The 20,634-nt window shown below is 38.7% G+C and overlaps 1 long non-coding RNA gene across 1 annotated transcript in view; it reads right to left on the reverse strand.

The window, feature by feature from the left end:
- The window catches only part of LOC147359562 (uncharacterized), a 112,432-nt gene that overhangs the window by 23,145 nt on the left and 68,653 nt on the right, over window positions 1-20,634 (reverse strand). Inside the window, exon 2 of the long non-coding RNA XR_015140886.1 lies at window positions 14,924-15,028. This is a non-coding gene — a long non-coding RNA (uncharacterized LOC147359562). The remainder of the gene's footprint in view (window positions 1-14,923; window positions 15,029-20,634) is intronic.

Raw genomic sequence — 20,634 nt, forward strand, 5'->3', positions numbered from 1 at the left:
ATATAGCACAGTGTAGCACTCATAGGTTTTTTATAGTCACAAATGGAGTATATAATCAACTTTTACTGATTATATTTCATCTTATTTCAAAAGTATTTCAAGATTGCTTAAAAAGCTATATACAGTAACTAAACTAAAATCAGATCAGATCAGATCAGTCGCTCAGTCGTGTCCGACTCATTGCGACCCCATGAATCGCAGCAGGTCAGGCCTCCCTGTCCATCACCAACTCCCAGAGTTCACTGAGACTCACATCCATCGAGTCAGTGATGCCATCCAGCCATCTCATCCTCTGTCGTCCCCTTCTCCTCCCACCCCCAATCCCTCCCAGCATCAGTCTTTTCCAATGAGTCAACTCTTCGCATGAGGTGGCCAAAGTACTGGAGTTTCAGCTTTAGCATCATTCCTTCCAAAGAAATCCCAGGGCTGATCTCCTTCAGAATGGACTGGTTGGATCTCCTTGCAGTCCAAGGGACTCTCAGGAGTCTTCTCCAACACCACAGTTCAAAAGCATCAATTCTTCGGCGCTCAGCCTTCTTCACAGTCCAACTCTCACATCCATACATGACCACAGGAAAAACCATAGCCTCGACTAGACAGACCTTTGTTGGCAAAGTAATGACTCTGCTTTTGAATATGCTATCTATGTTGGTCATGACTTTCCTTCCAAGGAGTAAGCATCTTTTAATTTCATGGCTGCAGTCACCATCTATAGTGATTTTGGAGCCCAGAAAAATAAAGTCTGACACTGTTTCCACTGTTTCCCCATCTATTTCCCATGAAGTGGTGGGACCGGATGCCATGATCTTCGTTTTCTGAATGTTGAGCTTTAAGCCAACATTTTCACTCTCCACTTTCACCTTCATCAAGAGGCTTTTTACTTCCTCTTCACTTTCTGCCATAAGGGTGATGTCATCCGCATATCTGAGGTTATTGATATTTCTCCTGGCAATCTTGATTCCAGCTTGTGTTTCTTCCAGTCCAGCGTTTCTCATGACGTACTCTGCATATAAGTTAAATAAACAGGGTGACAATATACAGCCTTGACGTACTCCTTTTCCTATTTGGAACCAGTCTGTTGTTCCATGTCCAGTTCTAACTGTTGCTTCCTGACCTGCATACAAATTTCTCTAGAGGCAGATCAGGTGGTCTGGTATTCCCATCTCTTTCAGAATTTTCCACAATTTATGTGATCCACACAGTCAAAGGCTTTGGCATAGTCAGTAAAGCAGAAATAGATGTTTGTCTGGAACTCTCTTGCTTTTTGCATGATCCAGGGGATGTTGGCAATTTGATCTCTGGTTCCTCTGCCTTTTCTAAAACCAACTTGAACATCAGGAAGCTCACAGTTCACATATTGCTGAAGCCTGGCTTGGAGAATTTTGAGCACTACTTTACTAGTGTGTGAGATGAGTGCAATTGTGCGGTAGTTTGAGCATTCTTTGGCATTGCCTTTCTTTGGGATTGGAATGAAAACTGACCTTTTCCAGTCCTGTGGCCACTGCTGAGTTTTCCAAATTTGCTGGCATATTGCATGCAGCACTTACACAGCATCATCTTTCAGGATTTGGAATAGCTCAACTGGAATTCTACCACCTCCACTAGCTTTGTTCGTAGTGATGCTTTCTAAGGCCCATTTGAACTAAAACAGATAAACTTAAAACTGTTATAGTATGAGAGCAGCAGGAAAACCAGGAACAGGGACATTAAATTCAAGAATGAGATTAAAAATTAATATCAGTATGGCCATCGTATTTTTTTGCTTTGAGCTTTCTGACAGTCAAATGTATGGCTCACCATTTTCTAAAATGGGAAATTTGTCTACAAATGAGAACTAAACAATGACCTACTGCAACGATAGCCACTCTTAGTTCTATGATCAGACATGAAAACCTTGCTACTAAGAACACTGCAAGAAATGATTCATATCCTTAAGAGATACACAATGGAAGGTCTTTCTTATCATCTTCAGTGTATCCTGATGTATCATACTTAAAACCACTCAATAAAATCAATAATGGGGCGATGGCAGGTGGTGGGGACAGTACTTCTATGTGTATTAGGATTACTTGTCACACTCAACTGAGATATTTTAAGGTCATATAAAGTCACTTAGTGGGGAGAAGAAGAATTTTGAAGTTAGTTCTGGATTTAAATTCATCCCCACTACTAAGTAACTTTAGGTTCTTAAGCAATTTTATAATACTGCTGAGCCCCATCTTTCTCTCTTTAAAAGGAGGAGTAGGCACCACTTTCTAGGATTAAATGAGGCATGGGAAGGCAGCGAGCATGGTGTGAGGCACACGTTGTTCATTTTCTTTCTTTCTTCTTATTCTCCACAATCCCCAGCACAACCTTCCACAAGCAGTTGACATTCAGTAAACACTTGCTCAGGGACTTCCCTGGTGGTCCAGTGGTTAAGACTCCACATGTCCACTGCAGGGTCCATGGGTTCACTCTCTGGTGGGGGAACTAAGACCCCTTACACACGGTGGTCCAGACAAATAAATAAATAAAATGATACAGTAAATTTAAAAAGCACTTGTCCCCACTGCCCTTAGGCCTCTAAGATACCCTGATATGATTCTTTCCCTAAGGCCCAGAGTGAATCAAAGAAAAATACCTAGGACTATCCTCTAAATTTAGATCGTTCAATATAAAATTGTCCAATTAAACCCCAATTCAATGCAGGCAATACTGAATACTTCAGGGGCCAGGTGAGAGGCAATTTCTGAATGGTCCCCCAGTGATCCTCACCCCTAGATACTCAGGCCCTTGTGGAAACCTGAGGGCGAACTATACTCTGTGGTTTTTCTCTAATGAATAAAATAAAACCAAGATGAGGCGGTATCACTGAGATTAGGTTACAGATGGCTGACTTCCATTTCTCACTCTCTCATCTGCTTGCTTTCATGAAGCAAACTGTTCAATATTGTAAACTGCCCCTAAAGAAGACCCACATGGCAAACTGAGGGACACCTCTGACCAACAGCCTGAATCCTGCCAACACATGGATGAGTTTGGAAATGAATTTTTTTTCTGGTGGAGTTTTTAGAGTGTTTAGGTACCTGCAGCCCCAGTCAGCATCTTGATTGCATGCCGTGAGGAACCATAATGCACGTGACCCCATTCAGCTGTATTCTGATCCCTGATTCTCAGAAATCAGACATGATCAAGTGTGCATTGTTTTAAGTTGCCACATTTTCAGGCAGCAATAGATAATACAAGTCTTTTATTTACTCCAGTGGAGCCCAAAACATGAGATTCCCTTAACTTGTCATGGGGACAAGATAATCTCAGACAAATGATAGTAGGAAAACAATATAGTACATCAAAACTAATCCATAATCTCCAATCATTTTAAAATTAATTTTTGTTGGAGTATAGCTGCTTTACAGTGTTGTGCTACTTTCTACTGAACAGCAAATTGAATCAGCCACATATATACACATATCCCCTCTCTTTTGAGCTTCCAGCTCATTCAAGTTACCACGTGCATTAAGTAGTCTCCTGTGCTATACAGTGGGTTCTCGTTAGTCGTGTATTTTATATGTAGTATCAATAATGTATATGTGTCAGTCTCCCAATTGCTCCCATCCCCCTTTCCCCCTTGGTATCCATATATTTGTTCTCTACATATGTATCTTTATTTCTGCTTTGCAAATAAGATCATCTATACCATTTTTATAGATTCAACATATATATGTTAATATATGATATCTATTTTGAATTTAGCTGGTGTCTAAGGCAGTAGGGAAGCTCTGTGGTTAGGTTTAGAGGCCCTGCTGACCTGCATTCATAGGTGTCTAATACTGGACTAGTAGGATTTGGCCTTCTTTCCATTATGAGTGGTCTTCCAGCTCTTCTCTACTTAGAGATGCCTGCAAAGTCATTATAAGGCAGCTTTAGCACCACAGGCCTTAAGAATATAGCATTATTATTAGCCAAGTGCATAGAATTCCAGATATTAATAAATCAATCCTCAGGGCCAATCTATAGAACAATCTGGGAAGTACAAAATTTTCCATTGAGAAGTTTGGTATACTTCAGTAAATAAAGTTTCCCTGCCAACAGTTTTTCTCTCTCTCCTTTTCAGTGAGGCCTGAAATGAAACATCTACACATTCTTCTGGCAATTTGTTTCCACCCTATCCCATGCCCACTGGCTCCAAACACACATACACACACAAACACACATATACATACATGCACACACACACATATACACACACAGTTGGAATTTCCAATAGTAACAAAGATGAACTGGCCAAAATGACATTGTTTATGAGTAAACCAGATGTAAATTGCTCCATCAGAAATAAAAGAATTACAATCCTTCCCCCTTGCCAAAGGTGTCATAACCCTGTATACCATCTTGATCTCTAAGTCATGTCCAGGCACACACATTGTTTCCCGGATGCAGATATAACAGTCTATTGCACAGAAGAGAGTGGGGTGGAGTTTCACCACATCAAGCAAATTAGTTTGTGATATGAAGAACATAGTGTGGGCTGAAATGTCAAAGATGCAGGGTCAACATTCACCAGCCCAGACCACAAACCAGAGGTGAACAGAGATGCTCCCAGCTGCCCCTGGCTCAGTGTTGCCCTGGAAGAAAGGAATCCACTGGATCCTGACAAAGGCTGAAGTCAGGTGGCTGAGTTTGCATTCTCTGGCTCAGCAGCTGGCTTCCTTTGAGAAGACTTGCATCCCTCCCAAACAGGTGAGGCATAAATTTAATCCTTCATTAAATAAAGGCAAAATCTCAACTTTACCTAGTTATAATTTCCAAATTATGTATAAAATTGTAGATATTCGTATTTGTAATTCTATAGCTTGCCAACACATAGGCATATCTTTCTGTGCATTCTAGAAGCATTGCCTGGGCTACATCTCCATTTTACTGATAAGAGAAATAAAGCACAGAGAAGTAGTGTAAGTGCCATACTTGAACCTCAAGATCTGGCTCAGTCACTCACTAACTGTGTGATACTGACCAGTCACTTAAACATTGTCACTCTAAAACAAAATACTGCCCCCGCATTTGTAAGGATTCTATGTAAAGTTCTGTAGAGACTTTAATGCAAACACAAATGTGGTCTATATGATTACTAACCATAGTTCAAAAAATTAAGTAGAGGAGTCAAGAATGGTCTCTGAACTCCTTGCTACTCTAAGTGTGGTCTATGGAGCAGCAGTAGCAACAACCCCAGGAAGCTTGTTAAAAATGTGAATCTGAGTCTGTAGCCCAAAATTTCTAAATCAGAGATGTGCACGTTAGCAAAGCTGCCAAGTGGCTTCTATGCTCATGAAAGTTGTGAAGCACAGCCCTTACCTCAGTCTCAGAGTTGATCATTCTTCCCGAGCAGACTCTCATGAGCCATCCAAACAGGCCAGTGGGGTTCACTCCTGAATCTTCCCTGGTCTCCCTTCCCCATCCTCCAAAGAGCAATGTTTCAGAGTAGATATTGGTTTACTTAAGAGTGCAGGCGGGGAGTGAGTTGACAGTTATCTAATATAGGCTAACCTTATTTTTTTAATTATTATTATTATTATGGATTATAAACCTAATGCATGTAGAAAATATTTTTTAAAAGAGAAAATATTTAGAAAAAAACCTTATCATTTCCCAGTTAACATTTAGAGGTATTTTCTTTGATTTTTCCTTCATATACATACATACAATGTAATTCTTAAAATAGAACTGGGTTTATACAATTTATATACGTTTGTAAACAATTGTCTCAATTAATATTATATTAATTGGTGAATATTTATACTTGTCATTAAACATTAAAAATATGACTTTTGTTGCATGGCACTTCATCATAAGCTTACACTAGTTACCTTTAAGAGAAACATGCATGTAATCTTCACAAAACTGAGACACTATTTAAGCATCATCATGTTGTCCCTAAGTTTAGCACAGCACTGAGCACATAGTAAGTGCCCTCAGTAACATTCCTTGCACTGAGGACAGAAGATGTTTTAAATTTATAATCAAAATTTTCCCTAATAAAGAGTTATATTAGCACATATGTTGAATCTGCCTCTAATGAGTGGTTCCAAAATGATTCATTAATGAACTACAGACACTGATGTATAGAACAGTCTTATGGACTCTATGGGAGAGGGAGAGGGTGGGAAGAGTTGGGAGAATGGCATTGAAACATGTAAAATATCATGTATGAAACGAGATGCCAGTCCAGGTTCAATGCATGATACTGGATGCTTGGGGCTAGTGCACTGGGACGACCCAGAGGGATGGTATGGGGAGGGAGGAGGGAGGAGGGTTCAGGATGGGGAACACATGTATACCTGTGGCAGATTCATTTTGATATTTGGCAAAATTAATACAATTATGTAAAGTTTAAAAATACAATTAAAAAAAATAAATAAATAAAAATAAAATGAGAGGAAGGAGTATTACCTCTAAAAAAAAAAAAAATGAACTACATATTTTTGTTACAGGTTTCCTGTTGCAATTAACTTTGGAGAATACTGTAGTAATTCCCAGGGAACTCCTGACTGGGTGTAAGTTCAGTGCAGAGAAATGCTTTGAAGCAGAATCAAAAGTGGCAGTGGAATCACTGTCATTGAGCAGGGATAGTTCAGGTGGTTCTGACAGTGCTCTGTCCCAACTTCAAAGCAGTGTTTTGTCCCTAACAATGCTCCGCATTTCACCTTTTTAGAAAAGCTCTTGCAAACTAGTACAGCCACGATGGAGAACAGTGTGGAGATTCCATAAAAAACTGGAAACAGAACTGCCTTATGATCCAGCAATCCCACTGCTGGGCATACACACTGAGGAAACCAGAAGGGACAGAGACACATGTACCCCAATGTTCATCACAGCACTGTTTATAATAGCCAGGACATGGAAGCAACCTAGATGTCCATCAGCAGATGAATGGATAAGAAAGCTGTGGTACATATACACAATGGAGTATTACTCAGCCATTAAAAAGAATACATTTGAAGCAGTTCTAATGAGGTGGATGAAACTGGAGCCTATTATACAGAGTGAAGTAAGCCAGAAAGAAAAACACCAATACAGTATGCTGCTGCTGCTAAGTTGCTTCAGTCATGTCCGACTCTGTGCGACCCCATAGACGCCAGCCCACCCGGTTCCCCTGTCCCCGGGATTCTCCAGGCAAGAACACTGGAGTGGATTGCCATTTCCTTCTCCAATGCATGAAAGTAAAAAGTGAAAGTCAAGTCGCTCAGTCGTCCGACTCTTTGCAACCCCATGGACTGCAGCCTACCAGGCTCTTCTGCCCATGGGATTTTCCAGGCAAGAGTACTGGAGTGGGGTGCCATTGCCTTCTCCGAATATAGTATACTAACGCATATATATAGAATTTAGAAAGATGGTAATGACAACCCTATATGCGAGACAGCAAAAGAGACACAGATGTATAGAACAGTTTTTTGGACTCTGTGGCCAGGGCGGCGGGGGGAATGATTTGGGAGAATGGCATTAAAACATGTATAATATCATATAAGAAACAAATCGCCAGTCCAGGTTCGATGCAGGATACAGGAAGCTTGGGACTGGTGCACTGGGATGACCCAGAGGGATGTTATGGGGGGGGGAGGTAGGAGAGGGGTTCAGGATGGGGAGCACATGTACACCCGTGGCGGATGCATGTTGATGTATGGCAAAACCAATACAATATTGTAAAGTAAAAAAAAATAATAATAATAAATAAATAATAATAATAAAGAAAAGCTCATCTCTCTGGGCCAACTAGTGTCAAGAAGTTTGTTTCATACCATACTGTTGTTTCAGTGGCAAAGAGCATAAAAAGGACTGAGTATCAGAAACCTAGCTCTGACGACTGGACATGTGCCTAGAGAAAGGCACCCCGGCACTGGTGGCACGTTCTTTGCTGTGGAGAGAAGTGCTGTGCGCTGTGGGATGGTTAGTAGCTTCTCTGGCCTTTACTCACTAAATGCCAGTAGCCAACTCTGTTCCCTGAAATGTGACAACCAAAAATGTCTCCAGACGCTGTTACATGTCCCCTGGAGGGCAAAATCACCCCATTATTAAGAACTGATAAATCCATACTTACTTAGGATGGCTGTAACTTTTTTGAAAAGATAATAGCAAGGGTTGGCAAGGATGTGAAGAAATTGGAACCCTCATGGACCACCAGCAGGACCATGAAATAGTGTGTGTAGCCATTGTGGAAAACAGTTTCTCAAAAAGTTAAATACAGAACTACTACGTGGCCTAGCAACTCTACTTTTACATTTGTATCCAAAAGAACAAAAAGCTGGGACTTGAATATCTGTTCACAATGTTAATGGAAATATGATTCACAATAGCCAGAGGATAAACAAGCCATATGCCCATCAACAGATGGATAAACAAAATGTGATATGTGTGTTATTTATATTGATATTTTTACATATTTTTATGCATAGAAAACTCAGTCATAAAGAGGAATGAAATTTGGATACATGCTATAACATGATTGGACATTGAAAACATTACATTTAATGAAATAAGCCCGGAGGACAGGTATTGTACCATTCCACTTACATGTGGTACCTAGAAAAAGCAAATTCAGAGACAGAATGCAGAGTAGAGATTACCAGGGACTGAGGGCAGAGGGAAAAAGGAAGTTATTCCTTCATGGATACAGAGTTTCTGTTTGGAATGATCAAAAGATTTGGAGTGCAACAAGGGGTGATTGTGAATGTGTATAATACCACTGATTTATATCTTACAAATGGTTAAGATGATAAACATTATATTATATATGCATGCATGCATACATACATGCTAAGTCGCTTGCACATCCAACTCTGCGACACTATGGATTGTAGCCTGCCAGGTTCCTCTGCCCCAGGCTTTTCCATGGGATTCTCCAGGTAAGAATGCTGGAGTGGATTATCATACCCTATATTTTATCACAATTTTTTTTTTTTTTTACTTTACAATATTGTACTGGTTTTGCCATACATCAACATGCATCTGCCACGGCAACTATGGAGAACAGTGTGGAGATTCCTTAAAAAACTGGAAATAGAAATATCACAATTTTTTTAAAACTTAAAAAAGGAATTGACCCAGAGTGATTGTATTCAGGAGAATTATTTTTTAAAAATCAAGCAAAATATAAATTTTTGTTTATTATTAATTATATATCACTTTTTTAGATGACTTATTTATTCTGTTAGAAGATGGGAGGAGGGAGGAATCCCTTGCCTAAGAAACTGGGAGACCTGGATTCTGGTCCTAATTCACTGCATGAAATTAAGCATATTATTTTATCTTTTATAAGGATAAACCTTAGTTTCCTTATCTGCAAATTTCAAGATTTGCATTAATAACATTATGACCATTTGCAGTCATAAATTTCTATATTCTGTAATTCTGAGAATGGACTATGAAAATTATTTTCAGAGCATTTCTGAAAAATGCCTGTTAAGAAGTATCATAAACATTTCTTTGTGTAGAAGTATCCAAAAACGATGTGACATGTATTGAACTGGACAAAGTATGGTGATCTGAAGACTACAATCCTAAAACAGTATTTCCACTGTGATAAAAACACAAAGATTTCCTTGGGGTGAGTGCTTCTCAACTTAAGGTATTAAGATTACTTAAACAGCATCCCTGTCTTCTCCCCTTCCTTTCTCCATTCCCTTCTTCATCCATCTTGTTTATTATCTATTTTACCTATTTTGTTACCTGTATTACACATTTCTTCTCACTTAACAGAAAGTTTAACTTCAAAAATTATATGAGAATACCATTAGAAGTACATTTACTTGGGGGATGGTTGGAAACAGTACTCCCAGAAACAATCATAATGAAGATGAAGTGATTATAAAATAATAGCTAACATTTTGAGCATTTAAAATGTAGGCCAGTCCCTGTATCATTTTTTATGTGATATCATATTGGTAAGTGCTATTTGATCCTCATCATACAGGTTCAGAAACTGATCTTCCAGCTATGAAGTGATAGAACTGGAATTTGAAAACTGGATATTTCTGAATACAGAATCTGCACTCTTAACCATTTCTAATATTTGCCCTGTCTCGAGCCCCAAACCATCAACCAAGCAAGGAACCAGAGCATCTAGAATAAGGAGAAAAGAAACAGTATGTTCCCCCTTCTGTTACTAAGGAAATGGAAAAGAAGATCGCTTTCTAACCTTTCTGAATGAATAAATTCATGAATAAGTGACAGCTAAAATCCCAGCACGAGCAAAAAACCTGTTAGCTTAAAAAGGCTCATTACTAGAAGCGGTTTATTGGATAGCCCTGTGTAAACTTCCTTACCAGAAGATAGATAACATCTCACCTACAATGTACAAAACTTTTTCTGGTGACCTCTAGATACCACAGCCTAAAAAAGAGAGAGAATGACCACCTCCATCAAGCCTCATTTCTTCCTCCACCCACTGGCTCTTTGCCAGTCAGTTACACAAGCTCTCCGCCTTCTGGACCTAAGCAGCCAATAGATAGCACAGTTTCTTGGTATCTGTCGGTCTCTGTTCATGGCCACAACATAATGCTTCTGGGATTTTCTTTCCTAGTGGTCCCTTGAGCCCTTCCGCAAAGATGGTTTTCTCATGTCTGGGCAGGTATCCTAGTCACTTACCTCTCTCATTAGTACTCCATCAGATCCCTCCCATACTGGCTTTTACATATCAGGAGAATATGTTTAATAATGAGTCAGAAAGGCCTGATGGCTTACAGTCTCTTGGCAACACATTCTGGCAGCAAAGCCGTCTGAGGACTTATTGGGTTAATGCATGTGTGTTTCTGAGTCTCTCCATTCCCCTTAAGAAGGGAATAGATATTCCCTTGAGCGTGACTATGACAGGATTGAGATTGGATTAATTAGCAGGCACTTATCCCGTGCCTAGAGATGCAAGTTAAAAAAAAAAGGCATAAAACCATATTGTGTCAGCAGGGTGCTTATAGCATTGGCAGTCTTGGTTTTTTAACATATTTCTAAAAGACTGTTTTCCTCATTGAAGAAGTTTGAAGAGTAGATGCCTTTGAAGCTAGAGATATAAAACTCCTTTAATATCCAATAGAGTTGATGCATACCAAAAAAAAAAAAAAAAACCAAACAATTGAAAGAGATAAAATGAAAGGCTTTAAAATTCTCAGCACTTTAGTTCTTTATTAACTTCTTGAAGAGATTATTGTCCACATACAGATTTGTCTTCTCATTTTGTCTGCTTATCTGTTTTCGGGAAAAAGAAAAGGACCCAACCTGGGAGAGAAGGAATCATTGCCCGCCATATCCCAAATTTGGGTATTTTCTTATCAAAGCTACTAGCTCAAATGGCTGGGTCAGCCACGTTTTGCAGCCCTGTCAGTTTAAAATTATATAAGACAATGGGAAATGCAATAAACCAAGATCAACAGAAAATACTGTGCTGTACTTGAAAGTGTTTAATAAGAACAGGGATGCCTGTCACTTATCCCCTGAGTTGTCTCACTTGTCCCCTGAATAGTCAAGGTTTAGAAATCTTATTCTGTTTCACAATTCTATAAGGCTGGAATCAGCATCTCTATTTTATAGATAAAATGTCACCCAAACCCTTTACAGTTGGTATGTAGCAGGCATTCCATAAGAATTAGCAGGAAAAGGAGAGGGAGGCTGGTGGAGGGAGGGAATTAATTGGCAAGTAACTCTAATCCAGTCTCCTCTCACTTTCTAGGTGTAGCAAAACTAGTGGTGCAGTGGTAAAGAACCCACCTGCCAGGACAGGAGGAGATGCAAGAAGATGCAGTTTCTATCTCTGGGTCAGGAAGATCCCTTGGAGCAGGAAATGGCAACCCACTCCAGTATTCTTACCTGGAAAATCCCATAGACAGAGGAACCTGGTGAGCTACAGTCCATAGGGTTGCAAAGAGTCAGACACAAGCAAGCAATGCTGCTGCTGCTAAGTCGCTTCAGTCGTGTCCGACTCTGTACGACCCCAGAGATGGCAGCCCACCAGGCTCCCCCGTCCCTGGGATTCTCCAGGCAAGAACACTGGAGTGGGTTGCCATTTCCTTCTCCAATGCATGAAAGTGAAAAGCGAAAGTGAAGTCACTCAGTCGTGTCTGACTCTTAGTGACTCCATGGACTGCAGCCCACCAGGCTCCTCCGTCCACGGGATTTTCCAGGCAAGAGTACTGGAGTGGGGTGCCATCGCCTTCTCCGACAAGTAAGCACACACACATAGCAAAATATATTGATGTATATTTATTTTGTCTCCCTTTCTTTGCCCTGTCCCTGAAGTAGGTGCTACTTGATGGTAAATAATCTAAAACATAGTGGGGTGAAGAGGAGCAACAGATCTGGGATAATCCAGGAAAAAAATCTTCCCAGTGTTAATACGAGAGCGAATCCACCATAGGCATTTTCGGTCTTAAAGCACGACACTATGTTATGGTAGAAAATGAGAGCCAGCATTCTTTTCCCTGCCTGCAGCTAGCAATATGGCCAACAGGGAAGCTCAACTGCCTGGTTAGCTTTATCACCTATAAAAGAATGATAGTTCTCATGTTGGGGTTTCTGGAACAAATTTAAAAGATAATATTGGTGAAACAGCAAGTCAAATGACTGTTGCAATGTTTTTGTAAGATATAAATCTGATGAGCACTCAGTAAACTGTAGCCTTTATTATCATTGACATTTACTCCTTTAGTTTCTCAAGAGACTCTGGTGTGCATTTTTTTATTAGGGAAAGGGTATATGGAACAAATAAAGAGTTTGTTTGGAATTTCACAGTTTATGATAAATAGCCTAGAAGGTCTACTTCTAATTACATGACCTTTAAGAATACATCTCATCTGTTTATAAACTCCAAAATATTCAAATCCTCCTATACCTGTCTCTCACATCTGTCTTAGCCCTCCTTACTGGGTCAACAAAGTCCCCAAAAAAGGAAGAATATTATTTACACTCTATCCCCAGTAGAGGATAGGGCATAGTAACAACTATATATGCACACTCACATACACACATTCTTTTCTCCCTATTACATTGCTGTCTTGTAAAGTTCGCAAGCTTTTTATTTATAAATTCCTATTTTCCTAGTTCCCAGAACAGTGATTTTCATATAGCAAGTGCCCAATAAGCATCTGTTGAAAGAATTGGAAACATTATTCGCAGAGAGAGGGAAAAAAACAAGTCTCCAAGCAGGAATTGATAAATACACCTGACAGTGGGCTGGGCAGTGAGATGCAGGGTGTGATGTGAGAAGACAAAACTCAACACGTGGTTTTTCCAAGCAGCTTTGTGCTTCACCCTTTGCACCCTCACTCCCTTTGTGCTTCGTCTTTTGCACGTGGGAGTGACAGTGATTTCTGTGGCCAATGCCTAACTTCCTTGAGTGACTCGGCCTTGTTGCCTCAATATGTTGCCAAGAGCTAATTGTCTTTCCTGCTGCTCTAGAAGTAATGACAACCACAAATACTGAGAGCACGCCATGTGCCAGGTTCTTAATTGACTGCTGATCCTCCTCAATCTGTGTCCCTGGACATTAAAAGGAGTCAAGGAACACACTATTACACAGCCCCCAATTATCAGCACTAAATTAAACTCTACAGAAAGCCCTTTGCCTAGTTACCTTAAATGAAATCAGTTGTCTTTTCTAATTAAAAAGTTGCAGTCAGTGTGGTAACTTTCCAGATGCTGCTGGCTAATAATCAGTACATCTTCATCCCTCTTTGCTTGTTAGAACGTGGAAAACACACACCCCTGATTCCCATGTCAAAAGCAATTAAAGTCAGAGGATGGGAGATCCTTGTGTGAGATTTGAAAGATGGAAGAGAAGGAAAAGCCATCCCTACCTGATGACACTGTCAACATACACATATATCACACACCATATAAGCCCCTACATTCCACACACATGTTCACGAAGAACACATACCATACACAATGCACACACACACATACACACACACGCACACACAACACACACACTCCACTCATTAGGACCAAGGCTTTCATTGACTTGATTCTTCCTTAAGTCACACCAATGCTAAATTTTTTCTCAGAAGGTCCTGAACTGTAGCTTGATGTGCTATGGCAAAGATTGTGTAAACATCTTCCCTGTAAAAACCTGGAACAACACAAAAAGAACACTTAAGAAGCACATTTGCCTTTGTTAGAAACAAACCTGAACTCTATAAAACATGTTATAGAATTGAAAGTTTATTTAGTATTAATTACATGGGAGAAGAAAAACTGTTTTCTGAGACTCACAAGCATCATCATCAAAACAGAAAATCTTTAAAAAGAATATATCTCTATGCTATGCTATGCTGTGCTAAGTCACTTCAGTCGCGTCCGACTCTGTGTGACCCCATAGATGGCAGCCACCAGGCTCCCCCGTCCCTGGGATTCTCCAGGCAAGAACACTGGAGTGGGTTGCCATTTCCTTCTCCAATGCATGAAAGTGAAAAGTAAAAGCGAAGTCGCTCAGTCGTGTCCAGCTCTTAGCGACCCCATGGACTGCAGCCTACCAGGCTCCTCATCCACGGGATTTTCTAGGCAAGAGTACTGGAATGGGGTGCCATTGCTCTAGCAGCATCTAAAAATAGCACAATAGTAACTGTCCAAACTATGAAATCAAGAACAAATTTAAGAATTATGATCCTCGGGAACTTCCCAGAAGACACAGACATATTGCTTTTGAAGATTAACTTGCAAACTGTAGGTGCCCCCTAGAAATGGAACTCCAAACTGGATGCACAAACTTCAGATGTGCCCAGTAGTCAACACAACAACCATTCACTGAGACCCAACTTTTGATTGAGGGGTTTAGCCAAGATCCTGAACCACCATATATGTTTTAAAGTCTAACCACAGAGCAAGAAATTATAGGATTTACCAACCTTAACAACAATATACCTATGATGGAAAATGTCATTACATAAAACCAGAAACTTACCAGGAAAGACTGCATACAGCTGTACATGGCAGAGGAGTCTTGGTGGTCAAACTTGATGTTCAAAAAAAGTTGTTTGAGAGAGAGAGGCCACAAATGAAGAGCAACCTAGAAGAGGAGATTCATGAAAACTCTCTAAAAGGAAATGTATAAGTCTGAAAATTATTCTAGAAATTGGATTGTGGCACATCCTTAGTAGTGTCTGAAAAAAATAAAATAAAAAGGCATGAGGCAGTGCATCACAGGGGCTTCCCAGGTGGCACTAGGGATAAAGAACCTGCCTGCCAATGCTGGAGACATAAGAGATGCAAGTTCAGTCCCTGGATCAGGATGATCCCTTGGAGGAGAGCATGGAGTGGTTACTCCAGTATTCTTGCCTGGGAAATCCCATGGACGGAGGAGCCTGGTGGGCTAAAGTCTAGGGGATCACAAGAGTCGGACACGACTGAAGCAACTTAGCACATAGTGCATCACAGTGGGAAGAGCCTGAGCTTCAAATAAGCTCTCTTTTGCTGCGAGACAGAGTGAGCTTCACTAGATCTGAATGTCCTCATCTATCAGTGTGGGATGTGGTAGGTGCTAGAGGTGACACATCTAACTTGCCAGTAAGCAAGGAAAGGGCGAGCAAATACTTACACAGCAAGTAAATACAGTCTGTTGAAGCCTATGCTTTTCACCAACTCATGCTGAAGCTGTTTGCTCATTCAGTTAATTATTCTGATTGTTTATTGAATATGTGTAAAACCATGAGGGAGTTGAATTTTTTTTTTAATCTAGTCTTGGACACAGACAAAAAGTAAATAGGCAGATATGATTTAGGATTACAACAAATACTACAAAGAACATTGGAAGAAAATGATGTTAAGACCTTAAAATTGAAAAGGTTAACTTCATGCAAAGATAGGCTGACATGAAGACATGAGGCAGTGTTCAGGCAGAAAGACAACTTGTGCAAAGTTCCTGCATCAGAAGAGGGCTATTTGAGGAATGGAGTGATCCAGGAAGGGATTAGCATCAAATGATTTTAGAGGGATCCTCTTCTACAAAGAGGAGGATAAGGATTTTTTTTTTTTTAATTCTAAGTGTAATTGGAAACATTGAGTGATTTTAACCAGGAGCATTTTGTAAATAATTTGTGTTTTTAAAAATCACTCTGGTTCCTACATGGAAAGTGAGCTGTTGGAATAAGAAAACCATTCTGTTACCGTATAACAAATATGACTGAAAGTCAGTAGGAATGGGTTTAACATGTGTTCCCATCATTTACTAGAAAATTCTTGAGTCATACCAGAGTTCCAAATGGGAAAGGAACTGACAGAAACATAAACCCAGGGGTAGCTCATGTCCATATCAATGTATGTATTCAAAAGCATTTGAATAAATAAAGGAATTAGAATTCCTCCTTGTTCCAAGAGGTAAAAAGACTATTTCCTCTCCATATTGAGCTACCCCATGAGAAATGGAAGGTATGTAGTGCTGCCATATTCTTTCTTTGTATCCCAGAAAGAGAATAGACAGAGATTTACAATAGCCACGTGCCATTATTAAGAGATATTTTGTGTACTTTCCAGGGAGACAATAAATAGTAACATTGCATGCAATCAAATAACTTGTTCATTATAATCGAAGAGTCAGGAGTGGACTTCTCAGAATCAGTATTTTCAGTCTCCACATACTATCATTTTCCAACACATCATAATGACTCTGTTTCCAACTGAGTTAGTTGAACTGTTATAGGAACAGTTACGCATACAACCATGCAAGTTCAGAGCTCCAAATTCAAGGCCAAGCAAACTAAAATATTACACTCCTTAAGTCTTGAGCACTTCTTTTAAGTTTGTGATTTCATCTCCTGCATCATAATTTTAATGAGATCCTTAAGGATCTTCACCTTTGAATTTGCACTTATTTTTGTTCTTAAGGAAGTAAGGATTCTTTTTTGTTTGTATTTCATTGTGATGAACATACAAATACTGATTATTACCTAGATAACATGAAATGATCTTTGCACACTGAACTCAACACATGCGTTCTTTCTTGTAGATATAAGTAACTCTTCAAATATAGCAACATTCAAAATCTTTTAGTAGGCAAGTCCTATATTTCATATATTATTAAAAGATTTGAATTTGACAGAGGTCAGCATAACCAAATTTACACATATGGCCATGCTGAAAAATTCTTTTAAATGCTTGTAAATAATTTGACAATTGATTCTGAGGTTACTATAGCAAAGTATCATAAAACAGTATTTATTTTATAAAATTTAATATGTTACCAATAGTGTTCAGAAATCACTCATAGACCACACACACAAAAATTAAATTACTACTCAAGTTTCAAACTCTTTCCAACAATTCCTGTATTAGAGCATGAAATCTAACAAAAATAAACTAATATAAAAGTTAAAAATAGCAGAACTCCATCAGACTGACCTCTTGATTTACTTTCCTCTTTTTTAGTTTTTATTTTTTGATTAATATACTAAGATTATATTTCTCTTCAGGGAAATTTTGATCTTCTCTCTGTTGATTATATTTAATATAAGCATTCCAGCACAAAAAATTTTAATTGATGGCTATTAACAATATGCCCTCTGGGTGTATCAAGTCATTTAAATGTTTAGATTCATTCTGGGAATTGACTTGAGAATTCAAATTGTTATGAGAAATATCTAAGAAGCTCTGATTTATTATGTTTTTAATACCTTATATCACAGATGACAAGGGAAAAAATAAGAGTAGAAAAGAAAGGGAGGATGAAAAGAATAGGAAGGTGAAAGAAAAATTAGGAAGATACACTGAAACTCAGAGGTAAATAAAGGCAAAATAAAATGAAAGAGCAACGTTTTAAGCAGACATGGCTAACTAGGATTGGCCATAAACTTTAAAAAAATAAATGGCTTTACACAGGGAACTCTGTTCAATGTTATGTGGCAGCCTGGATGGGAGGGGAAGGGAGTTCAGGGGAGAGTGGATACATACATGTGTAAGGCTGAGCACCTTTGCTGTTCACCTGAAACTACCACATTGTTAACCAGCTGTACTCCAATATAAAATAAAGTTTTTTTAATGGTTTTAATAATGATGACATTTAAGAATAAACAAAGGTTTAAAAAACTTGGGGACAAAATTTAAAGTCAATGAAATTATTACATGTGTTAAAGAACATACTTGCCAAGTTATTAGGTTTCAAACTGACATTCTGAACATTGAGACTTGGCTTTGTTTCTTTGGAGACACAATTGAAAAGCCAGCTTACTACTAATGTATTTGTAATAATCAATTTAGAGTAAGAATATTTCATATTAACATTCTTACAGCTATAGACCATCATAGGTGAGGAGAGTAAGATCAATGCAAATTATTTCCAATTTAGGTGTAGCTTGAAAAGACTTGTCACCAGAGGCAATTTTACTGTCTATCATTGATAGTTATTGTTGGCAAATTGTCAATACTTCCTTCACAAACAGCTTTAAACCTATATAACAGTTCTCTTACTTAGAGAGATTAAATCAGTTGTTACAATTAATGCTCTATTTTGATTTTTGTAACTAAGTTGCTCAAATTAACAAAAGTTATTTATTTCTTGACACTCATTTGATGGATAATTATGAAAATGGGAACTCAGAAAGAAATTCAATATCAGAATGAGAAAAACATACTTTTGTAAAAAAAAAAAAAAAGAAATTTGGAATGACCATAGTTTAATTACATTTGGGCTAAATTTTCTTGCCAAGTTTTATATTCAAGATAAACATGGCTGAGATTAGAAGGGAAGCCTGATATAGGAGGCCCTAACCAGAAAAGCAGAGAATGAAAGTTCAGTCCACGTCCTCTATAATGACTTGATACATGGCCAGGGCAAATTTCCCCAGTTAGCTTTAACATCACTGATAAAAACAAGGTCCAAAAGAAATATCTGTCAGACTTTCTCAATGTTAGTCTGTCTTAATCACATCAATCATAGGCTCATTCATTTTCTATCAGGTGTGATATAAGTTTTTTTTTTTTCCATGGATTTCATTAAAAAATTTTCCTCATTTTATAAGGCTCAGTCCCCCTTTTGCAATATATTTATTCTTTGTCTAAGACAATCATTACCCCTTTGAGAGCAGAATGGCTTGGTTAAAATAGCCACAGGACAGTTTTGACTTTGACCTTGCCAAACTTCTTCAGTGATTAACACATCACTTGTGCCACTGGACAATCTCTCTATATTCAAAGGTAAAACGTGGGAACTGGATTTGTCAGCCTCCCTTTTAAGCTTGTGGTACAGCTTTTATGGGTGTCAAAAGGAGAAATCTCTTCTAATTCAAGGCAATACTAGAACTCTTCTGAAATAAGGACTCCTCTGATGTATGATACTTTCCTAGTATGTAGAAACAATGAAGGAAACACCCAGAACTTCAAAGTTTCTGCATTATCACTGTCTTTCACAAGAACTGTAGGAAAACTGATCAAGGCATCTTGAATGGGAAATATGCCCTAACCTTTGTTAGGGCAGACCCTGAGACCCTAACCAGAAATTAACTAAATCTTCACTGTGAAGATGGTTGTATAGCCACAGCCATGTGGAACGATTTGTAATTTCTCATTAATTCATTTAGTCAGCAAATCTTTTTTTAGTTTCTATCATGTGTCAAACACTGGAATAGGACTTGGAAATACAATGATGACCAAAATAGAAAAGTTCCTATTATAGAGTATATACTCTCAAGGTGATTAATAGGCAATTTTAACCCTGAGGTATGATGGAGGAAGTTCAAGAGCAACCAGCAGGAATATTGAACTCAGTCTAAGGGTGGAAGTGGAGACATGTACAGTTGATCCTCATTATCAATAGATTCTGTATTTGCAAAGTCATATCACTAAAATCAGTAACCCTAAAATCAATACTTGAAATGCTTTCTGGCTCATTCACAGACATGTGCAGAGCAGGGAAATTTTTGAAATGTCCAAACTCATATGTACCCAGCAGAGATGGAAGAAGATAATGCTCTGTGTCCTCATTTCAGCTCAGAGAGGAGCAGAGGGTAGAGATTGTGGGATGCTGGTGGGGAAGGAGATTTGCGGGGCAATGCAAGATGTTCTGACACAAGCCTGTTAGACTGGGTTTGAATCCCAACTCTGGCTCCTGTTACTGGAGCAACCTCACATAAGTCACTTTAGTACTTCTGAATGTCGCTTTCAGTTTTATAAAATAAAGAAAATAGAATCTACCAGGATATTTTGCTTTTAGGATTTAACATTGCAATCTTTGTGATATATGTATAAGTGTGTGTATATGTGTGTTCCCCCTAGGAAATAGTTCAGTATTTGGTAATGCAGTGTTGTTGGGATTTCATAGAACATTAACCATCATGATAACAAGAATCAGTTTTATAGGTCTAGGAGTTTAAAAGTTGAAGGAGGGATTAAAATACATGCAGAAGGTTTCTGCATTTTGAAGAACTGAAAAATTTCAGAATGCAAACTAAGCTTTGTGCTCAAGGAAGAATGGAGTGAGACATAAGGTCTAAAAATTCAGTAAGACAAATAATGAAGGATTATTGAGATCCGAAAACAACAAAAAAAAAATTGGGGGTTTATATTAATGGGCATTGGAGACCTCAGCTGGAGGATTTTAAATATGAGGCTGCCACAATCAGATGTAACCCAAGATAACTGTTCCCAGGAATATATGCAGTCCTGTCATTGATATGTTTTGTGGTT

Source organism: Bos grunniens, chromosome 14 (assembly GCF_055505025.1).
Source record: "Bos grunniens cultivar Pamir isolate PY7600 chromosome 14, Bosgru_T2T1.0, whole genome shotgun sequence".
Classification (NCBI taxonomy): domain Eukaryota; kingdom Metazoa; phylum Chordata; class Mammalia; order Artiodactyla; family Bovidae; genus Bos; species Bos grunniens.